This window comes from Triticum aestivum, chromosome 5D, assembly GCF_018294505.1.
Source record: "Triticum aestivum cultivar Chinese Spring chromosome 5D, IWGSC CS RefSeq v2.1, whole genome shotgun sequence".
Lineage (NCBI taxonomy): Eukaryota > Viridiplantae > Streptophyta > Magnoliopsida > Poales > Poaceae > Triticum > Triticum aestivum.
The window spans coordinates 157,191,864-157,202,053 of NC_057808.1; positions in this window are offsets into that span (position 1 = coordinate 157,191,864).

Consider the following 10,190-nt stretch of genomic DNA (forward strand, 5'->3'; position numbering starts at 1 on the left):
GCGCTGCTCTGCATCACGCCGCCGCGCCTGCTGGCCCCTGTCGTGCTGCTCTGCTTCACCCGCTCGTCCCCGTTGACCTAGACACGAGCCGACCCTGCCTCCTCGCCTCCCCGACGCGACTGGCCCGATCCGGCCATCTCCGAAGCCTGCTCGCCGACCCGCTGCTTCCCGCGCCGCCGGACCCCGCAGGTCACCGACCCCTTCTCTCCGTCCTCCGCTCCTCCTCTGTTTTCCTCTCTCTCAATCGTTGTCTCTCTGTCTCAGGGACGAACAAGGAGGACCCACCCTCTGCTTCGTTTGCCTGGACGCGCAGCCGGTCGCCCCGTTGACCGCGGCCCTCGCCCGCTTGTGCCATATCTGCGTCAGGCCCAGCGCGCCTCAGCCGCATCCATCGACCGGGCCAAGGCCCACTGGGTGAGGCCACACCCCAGCGCCCCTCCTCTTGTTTTTCGACCTGTTGGCCAGCCTGTTGTTTCGGCCCATGTATTTTTTTCACACGCTGCGCATTTTGCAATTATCCTGTGAACTTCTGTTTTACAAAAAACCCCCTGTTCTTCATGCATTTAATAACCCAACAACCATGCATCGGATTAAAATGTTTTAAACATATAAAATGCTTAGAATTTTATCTAGTTTCACATTATGCCACTTTCACCCATGTTTGAAATGTTTAAGTTGTTGTTTGATTAAATTTGCTCAAATACCATGCTAAAATGATTTATTTCATAACTAAATAACCGTAGCTCGGATTTAAATAAACTTTACATATTAATGGGGTAGAAAAAATGCCTAGTTTAACATGGTGCACTTTATTTTTCTGTTTAACAACATTAAAATTGTGTTTATGGCAGAACAGTACCAAACCCAAAATATGCATATGGGGATTTTCCGGAATTGTTGTTTGTTGTTCCGGCCTCATTTAAACTTGCCTAAATAGTTAGTTTACTTATGCTTCACCTCTTGCCATGTTAATCAACAATTAATATTGTTGGTACATAAACGAGAGAGAACTAAATATTTGTTGTGGTGCTTCGTTAATATGCTACTCGTTGCATATTGAGCTCCACTTAATTTGTAGTGTTGTTTGTTGCATTTGCCATGCCATGCCTCATTAAACCGGACATGCATCATACTTGATTGTGCATCATGCCATGTTTATGTGGTGGTTGTTTACTATGTTGTTTGTTTCTTTCCGGGTTGCTTCTCTCGTTAGCTTCGGTTTCGTTCCGGAGTTGTGAGGATTTGTTCGACTGCGTCCGTTTGTCTTCTTCATGGACTCGTTCTTCTTCCTTGCGGGATCTCAGGCAAGATGACCATACCCTCGAAATCACTTCTATCTTTGCTTGCTAGTTGCTCGCTCTATCGCTATGCTTGCGGTACCTACCACTTGTTTATCATGCCTCCCATATTGCCATGTCAAGCCTCTAACCCACCTTTCCTAGCAAACCGTTGTTTGGCTATGTTACCGCTTTTGCTCAGCCCCTCTTATAGCGTTGCTAGTTGCAGGTGAAGACGAAGTTTGTTCCATGTTGGAACATGGATATGTTGGGATATCACAATATCTCTTATTTAATTAATGCATCTATATACTTGGTAAACGGTGGAAGGCTTGGCGTTATGCCTGGTGTTTTGTTCCACTCTTGCCGCCCTAGTTTCCATCATACCGGTGTTATGTTCCTTGATTTTGCATTCCTTACGCGGTTGGGTGATTTATGGGACCCCCTTGATAGTTTGCTTTGAATAAAACTCCTCCAGCAAGGCCCAACCTTGGTTTTACCATTTGCTACCACCTGTCCCCTTTTCCCGTGGGTTCTGCAGACTCAAGGGTCATCTTTATTTAACCCCCCCGGGCCAGTGCTCCTTCAATTGTTGGTCCGAACCGAGCAGACTGCGGGGCCACCTTGGGGAAACTTGAGGGTTGGTTTTACTCGTAGGATGTCTCATCCGGTGTTGCCCTGAGAACGAGATATGTGCAGCTCCTATCGGGATTTGTCGGCACATCGGGCGGCTTTGCTGGTCTTGTTTTACCATTGTCGAAATGTCTTGTAAACCGGGATTCCGAGACTGATCGGGTCTTCCCGGGAGAAGGAATATCGTTCATTGACCCTGAGAGCTTATAATGGGCTAAGTTGGGACACCCCAGCAGGGTATAAACTTTCGAGAGTCGTGCCCACGGTTATGTGGCAGATGGGAATTTGTTAATATCCGGTTGTAGAGAACTTGACACTTGACTTAAATTAAAATGCATCAACCGCGTGGTCCGGGAAGTGAACATGGTTGTTGGGTTATGTTTGACGTAAGTAGGAGTTCAGGATCACTTCTTGATCATTACTAGTTGACGACCGTTCCGTTTCTCCTCTTGTCGGGTGGTAGGTGCGACATATGCCAACGGGTGGCTTATCATTGTGGGAGCCAGTAAGACATCGCCGGTGCCTGGAAACGGGATGAGGCGAAGACATGCACGCCGGCGGATCTTACCCAGGTTCGGGGCTCCCCGTGGAGATAACACCCCTAGTCCTGCTCTACGGGGTCTCCGCATGATCACTAGATCAATACAAGCAGCTACAAGTGCTCCTTGAGCTGTTTGGCTAGAGGAAGAAGAAGGGCAAGGCTAGCTCTCCTCTTTCTCTCTATATGGTGTGTGGAATTCTATGAGATCAACCCTTTGCATGGGTGTCCCGGGGGGTTTATATAGGCCTACACCCCCAGGGGTACAATGGTAATCTGGTTGGGCGCGGGTCCCAGCCGTTAATGTCTATGCTCGCCGGCTTCTCCGTCGGTCATTGGGGCCCGCCGACTGGTGGGTCCCGCCGGCTGCCGGCTTCTTGGCCTGCACGCCAGCCCCACCGCATGGGGGCTTTGTCAGCAGCTGGTAACTGTTGCCTCACCTCTGATGACGAGGGCTTTGTCGAGGTAAGCGTGGCTACAGTGTCGCCGCCTTACGAGCTCTCACTGTAGCCTTACCTCGTCTTGTCTCCTTAATGGGGCGCATGCTTCGAGGGAGGGAGGTAGCCGGCTATTGGGAGCCGGCCACATCCCTGGCCGACTAGAGGAGGCCAGGCCGTCTTCAGATGTCTCTCTGGCAAAGGTGCCCGCCGCCCGCGGGCCGTTCTGGCACCTGTCGTGGGTGACATCGAGGCCAACATGGCTACAGTGCCGCGCCGGACGGGGGATGGCTGGCCCGTACGGCGCCCTGTGACCACGCCTGCTCTGGGAATCGGGGCTAGTGGGCTGTACTGTGGCCACACCCCATCGTACCGCCGCTATGAGGGTTCAGTCTTGGTGGGTGTAATCTTGGCCGGCTTCCGGGAGCCGGCTTTCTTCGTGGCCGGCTTCTGGGAGTCGGTCTTCTTGGGGCCGGCTTCCCGGAGTCGGCCATATTGTATCTTTCTTGGAGGAGGTTTCTGGGGCTGGGTCACCTTCTGGGAGTCGGCCCTGGGGGTAGCCGGCCGGGGGAAGGCGGCCCTAGGCTTTGTATGCTTGAAGGCCTGAACAGCCTGATAATTTTCAAAGAGCTAGGGGGAGTCGGTTAGGCTACCCGTGGTCATTTACTCCGACAGTAGTCCCCGAAGCTGGTTGGGCTTCGAGGCTGATTGGAGGTCGAGACGCTTGGTCAGCTTCTTCTCTTGACGAGCCAGCTGCTGGGAGCCAGCTTCGGTTGGGCGCGCCGTCTTGGCGAGAAAAAATTTGAAGTCGGAAGGCGGGAGTCTGTCGGCGTGTGCGCCGGGCTTTGGGCCGGCCGCTCGCCGCCTGCGAACCACGTGGCGTCCCCTGGCTGAAGGGAGCCTGCCAACCCACGCGCGCGACAAGACATTGCCGCAGGTCAAGGGCCCACCACTCCTACGCCTAGGACCAGGCGCGGATTCTTTGCGGCCCAAAGCCGTCCGCACGTCTTCCGGCGGCGGTTTCCGCACGTCTTTAGGGCGCAATAATCACGGGACATGGGGGAGTGGGTGCAGTTAATCCCACGTCTCACCCCACGCCTCGCCTCCTCAGCTTCGCCGCACGAGGCTATAAGTAGGGGGAGGAGGGGAAGCGGCAGACGCTCGCACGTTCCTCTCCACTCCGCCATCTTCTTCCTCCTGCTTTCCCTCACAGCAGCGCCTCGCCGCCGCGCCGTCCCACCATTCTTTTCTCCACCGCCGCGCTCATTCATGCCGGCCTCACGCCGCTCTGCAGTACGGCTGGGACTAGGACGGCTCCAACGTCCATATGGACCACGTCGAGTTCCTCCGCAAGACGCGGCAGCTGCCCGGCGCGGACAAGGTGTGGGTCCGTCTCGCGCCTGAGAAGGAGATCACGCCGGAGCCGGAGGAAGGCGAGCGGGTGGTCTTCCGCTCGCATTTCCTGTGCGGCATCGGCTTGCCCGCGAGTACTTTCTTCCGTTCCTTCCTCGAATTCTATCAACTCCAGCCGCACCACCTCACCCCGAACACGGTGGTGCTGCTGTCCGCCTTCGTCACCTTGTGCGAAGGCTATCTTGGCGTTCTCCCCACCCTCGAGCTCTGGGGGGAGTTCTTCCAGTCCAAGCTGGGCACGCATAAGCAGGACGTGCCGGCCCAGAGTGGCGCCTTCATCGCGATGCGGAGGGTGGCAGCCGACAACCCCTTCCCCGTCATCACGTTAATCCAGTCGGTGAAGCTCTGGTAGAAGTCATACTTCTACGTGAAGAACGTTGCCCCGCAAGGCGACTATGTCAACTTGCCGGCCTATGTAGCCGGCCCGCCGGCAGGTAGGCGTCCCCAGCGGTCCTATCGGGCGGTGACACTGACGCCGGCTTGAGCCGCGGCCGTCGCCCGACTGCGGGTGATGATCCAGTCGGAGGGCCTGACTGGGTCCGACTTGCTGGCCGCCTTCGTCGCGCGCCGGGTGCTTCCGCTTCAGAGCCGCCCTCACCTGATCTGTCAGATGAGCGGCCAGCTCGATCCGAGTCGGATGTGCACCAAGGACATGCCGCACGACGAGGTGGCCCATATGGTGAATTACCTTGCGAACTGCAAGCTCTCTGCAGAATGACAGTTTGGCAAGGAGCCATATTTTCGGGCACATCCGCCGCCCACGGTATGTTCTCTTTTTCCTTTTCTTCTCTTAGTTTGTCGCCGAGTTCCTTCTGGCCGACTCTGACCAGTTGGCACGTCTCGGCAGAGCCCTCTCCTTCGACCTGCAGGCGGGTCGGAGGCGGAGCGCCGATTCCTCCCCGACCGGGCGGAGCACGACCTGGAGGACCCCGACTTGGGGGCGGCCGCCATGGATGACAACACCGAGGTGGGTTGCGGCCAAGCTGGCGGCGAGGCAGGCGGCTCCGGGCTTGGAGCCAGCTTCGACGACTAGCCGGATGACGACGAGGCGGAAGTCGTCCCACGCCGCCAGCCGGCGTCTAGCCACGGTGCGGGTTCCTCCGCCGCGCAGCATGCTCGGGGCGGCGGGCAGAAGCGACGCGCCGCGTCGGGCTTGTTCGGCAGTCGGCCGAAGAAGCCCAAGGGCGGGGCGGCGGTGACCAGGCGGGATGAGGCGGCCGCGAAGGCGGCCCGCTTCCGCAAGGTGGTGAAGCAGCCGCAGACGGTGTCGGTGTAAGTCTATACTCCTTCGCGCGTTCTTTCTTCTTTTCTTTGGTGATTTCTGAATCCTTGTCCTTTCTCGAAAAATCAGGGCTCCGCTGTCGGTCGAGCGGGTTGCTGCCGCCTCCGTCGTTGGATCACCGGGAAGATCCGGGAGCACCCGCCCCGTGGACCCCCGCGCCGAGCTTCAGGCGGCGACGGAGCGAAACGCGCGGGAGGAGCGGGAGGCGGAGGAGTTGAGGGCGGCTGCCGCCAAGGTGGCGTAGGAGGAGGAGGCGGCAAAGGCGCGCGCTGACACAGCGGCCAAGGCCCAAGCGGAGGTTGCGGCCGCGGCGATGGCGGAGGGGGCCTTGCTCGTCACCCCTCTGCGCGTCGCGGCGCCTGGGGCCCCAGAGCCCCGCCAGAGGAAGCCGGCGGCGACCAGCCGGGACTAGAGAGGGAGGACGACGTCGTTGTCCTGGAGAGGGAGGCGGCACCGGCCCCGCCGACTGGAGCGACCCAAGGCGGCCAGCCTAACTTGCCGCCTACGCAACGCCGGGGGCGAACCGGCCGCGAGGACGGATCTGGCGGTCCAGTCGCCATCGCGCCAGCGCGCGGGGAAGGCTGCATCGGAGCCGCAGAAGGCCGCGGGCTCCAGCTCGTCGGCCCAGGATATGGAAGCGGCCAGCGCCAGCTCGGGGTGCACGCCGGGTGGAGGGACAGCTGTGGTGAACGTGGCAGCGCAGGACGTCCGGAACCGGATTCAAGCCCAGGCTGCGGCGCTGAGGAAATATAATGACGAGTTCCTTGCGACGCGGGCGGCCATTCGGGTTAGTCTTCCTATTTTTGCTTTTTTGATCTTGTTTTCTTCCGTGGGGGTGCGTCAGCGCACCCACTGGGTGTAGTCCCCGAGTTCCGAGTCGGCTGCTGAGCAGGCAGCTTGGAACTTCTTAGCGGGCCTTGTTTTGCTATCCTTGTTCTCATTCGCTCCTCTGCCTGACTTGCAGGACTACCACAACCTCCACGCGGCTGCCTTCAACTCCCAGGCTCGGGTGCTGACCCAGAAGACTGCTGACCTATCTGAGAGCCGGGGTAAGTGCTTCATCTTTTATCTCACGTGGGGGCGCGTCAGCGCACCCACTGGGTGTAGTCCCCGAGATTCGGGGCGACTGCTGAGCAGTCGGGTCGGATCTTCCTTGACGACTTCTCCCTTAGTGCTTCTTTCTTTTCTGCCATCCCTGCAGCGGCCAACGCCAGTCTGAGGGAACAGCTGGGCGGGACTCAGGCCGCCCTCCGCGCTAAGGAGGCCGAGTTTGCCGCCTTGGCACAAGAGCGTGACCGCCTGGCCAAGAGGTTGGCCGACCAGGAGGAGAGCCACAAGGCGGCCCTGAAGGCGGTGCGGGACAGCGAGGCCGCCCTCCAAGCCGAGTATGAGACAGAGGCGGCCAGCTGGGCCGAAGCGACGCAGACGCTGATCAACGGCTATGGCCAGATCGAAGACTTGGTTGACGGTAGGCCGCCTTCCTCTTCGTCCTTGCTTGGCGCTTGCCGCTTTAGCTCATTTTCTGACTTGGTGTTTTTCTCTTCTTTCTCTTTCTTCTTTGTGCAGAGTACTTCCCTGGCTACTCTTCCGCCGCCAACCAGGTCGTCGAGGCCCACCGCGAGGCACGGAGGCAGGTTCGCGCCCAGATCGCGCCAAACGCTTGCCGGTCGCTGGAGGAGCAGCTCTTGGCGATTCAAGCCCGCCTTCAGCCGGCTCACCGCATGCTCCGCCGGCTTCAGCGTGTTGGGGCGCAGGTGTTAGCCGCCCTTTGGCCCGGTGAGGTGATTCCCCGCACCCCCGGTCGGACTGCCGACTGGATGGAGGTGGCGGTCGGCCGCTTCGAGGCCTGGAAGGCTTCGGCGGCTCGGTCCGGCGCCAGGCGGGCCCTGGAGTTTGCCAAGGCCTGGTATCCCGAGCTGAGTCTGGACCAGCGGGCCACCTGGTGGCAGGAGGCCGACACGGAGCTGGAGCCGGCGCGGCCGGCTATCATCCAGCGGCCTTCGGTGATTGCCAACTACACCGACACCAGTGCCTTCTCTCCTGAAGTGGACGACAACGGTGTTGCCCAGCCGGAGGAGTGGTTCGGGCTGAACCCGGCAGACGGCGAGGACTCGGCAGAGGATATCGACTCCAGTGATGAGGGCGAGGAGGAGGGCGAAGACACCGGGCCAGATGGTGGGGCGGCCGGTCAGCCTCAGCTTGACCGTGCCTCCAGCAACAAGGCACGCGCGGGTGCACCGCCTGTAGCCGGCGATGATCAAGCCGAGACCCGTCAGCCGGCCACTCCTCCAGCCCGTGGCGCCATCTCCACCGACCAACCCGGCTCCCACACTGCGCCCTTAGTCTAGTCTGCTGCCTTTATTTTCCTGTTTTACCACTCATGGAACAGTATTTTGTTAAGTTTGCAGAATTCCACCCACTCGGTGTATTCGAACCATATTGACTGCCGGCCGGTTTGGGGCCTTTGTGTAAATACAATTATGCATGCGTTTGGCTTTCCCTTGTTCTTCGTTTTTCATCCTTCTGCTGTTTCCTTTGCCGCCCTCCCTTGGTTGCCGCCTCCCCAGTCGGACAGTTGCTCTGTAATCTGTGGCTGGAGAAGTGCTTGGCCAGTTGGGAGGGCAAGTACTCTAGCTTTGTTGGAGTTTAGCGAAGTGACTGGGAGGCCGGCCAGCCGGCTGTTTTGACAGCCGGTAGGCGTGGTTGGAGGCCGGCTTGCGTTATATAAGTTCGTTAGTCCTTAGCCGTTTTTCATGTGGGCATCCTTGCCGCCTTTGGCTCTTGCCAGTCGGACAGTCGGTTCTTCGAGCTGTGACTTTCAACAAGAGAAGGCTCGGGTGCCGGCACACTACTTTGTCTGACTTCAGGTAGAACTTTTAATATAACTTAAGGCGGCCAGTCCCCGGGCCGACTAGTCGAACCCGGTGCCAGACAGAAAATCAAATGTAATAATACATTCATGAATATGACACTCGTCATTCAAAGATAAAGGAGGGCAGTCCCCGAGTGCTCCTCGGGGTGCCCGTTGTTTCGTACTTAATACAAAAAGGTGGCATGATACATACTGCTTTCAACTGTAAAATCTTCTCAGGAGGTTCGCGTTCCATGGTCGCTCCGACTCCTTGCCGGAATCGTCCCTCTTGCGTGCTCTTGGTTTTTGTGCGTCAATCAGGTAGTAAGAGTCGTTGCCTAGTGCTTTGCTGATGACGAAAGGGCCTTCCCAAGGGGCCGAGAGCTTGTGCTGGCTGGCTGTTCGCTGGATCAGCCAAAGCACAAGGTCGCCCTCTTGGAAAGATCTTGGCTTGACCTTTCGGTTGTGGTAACGGCGCAAACCCTGCTGGTAGATGGCGGACCGGCTGAGTGCTAACAGCCGGCCTTCTTCCAGCAGGTCGACGCCGTCTTCTCGCCCTTCCTTGGCCTCCGCCTCCGTGTACATGGTGACTCGAGGCGAGTCGAACTCGATGTCAGTTGGGATGACAGCCTCGGCACCATATACAAGGAAGAACGGAGTGAAGCCGGCTGACTTGTTTGGGGTAGTACGCAGACTCCAGAGGACAGCCGGCAGCTCATCGAGCCAGCAGCCGGCCGATCGCTCCAGTGGTACGACCAGTCGGGGCTTGATGCCGGAGAGGATGAGTCCATTTGCTCGCTCGACCTAGCCGTTTGACTGCGGGTGGGCAATGGACGCTAAGTCCAATCGGATGCCCCGTGTCGCGCAGAAACGTGCCAGTGCTCCTTTGGCAAAGTTTGTGCCGTTGTCGGTGATGATGTTATGCCGCACGCCATACCGAGTAGTGATGTCGGCAATGAATGTCACGGCAGTCGGCCCATTCAGCTTCTTGATCGGCTTCGCTTCGATCCACTTGGTAAATTTGTCCACGGCAACAAGCAGATGTGTCAAGCCGCCGCGGGCTGTCTTGAATGGGCCCACCATGTCCAGCCCCCAGACGGCAAAGGGCCAGGTGAGAGGGATGGTCTTGAGTGCAGAAGCCGGTAGGTGTTGCTTGGAACTGAAAACTTGGCATCCTTTGCAGCTTTTGACTATCTCTTTGGCATCTTCCAAAGCAGTCGGCCAAAAGAAACCATGGCGGAAGGCTTTGGCCACAAGTGATCTTGAGGCTGCGTGGTGGCCGCATTCGCCTTGGTGGATATCCTTGAGGATTGCCACACCTTTCTCTGGCTCGACACAGCGCTGGAAGACTCCAGTGACGCTGCGCTTGACAAGTTCTCTGTTTATTATTGCATACGCTCCGGCTCGACGTTGCACTAATCTTTTCGAGATCTCATCAGTCGGCAGCTCTCTGTTGACTAGGAAGTTGAGGATGGGCTGGGCCCATGAAGGAGCTGTGACTTCTTCTACTGTTAGTATGGCCACTGTGACTTGGGTCGGTGGGTTGGGTGGTGGAGAGTTGGAGTCGGCCACCGCTTCTTGTGTCACTGCAGTCCCCGGGCCGACTGCTCCAGTCCCCGGGCCAGGTTCTGAAGTCCCCGAGCTGGGTGCGACTATGGCAGTCCCCAGGCCGCTTGTCGAAGTCCCTGGGCCGCCTCCTGGGTTCCTCCAGTCGGATCCAGCTGCATCGGGGGCGGGCGGTACGAAGATAGAATCCGAC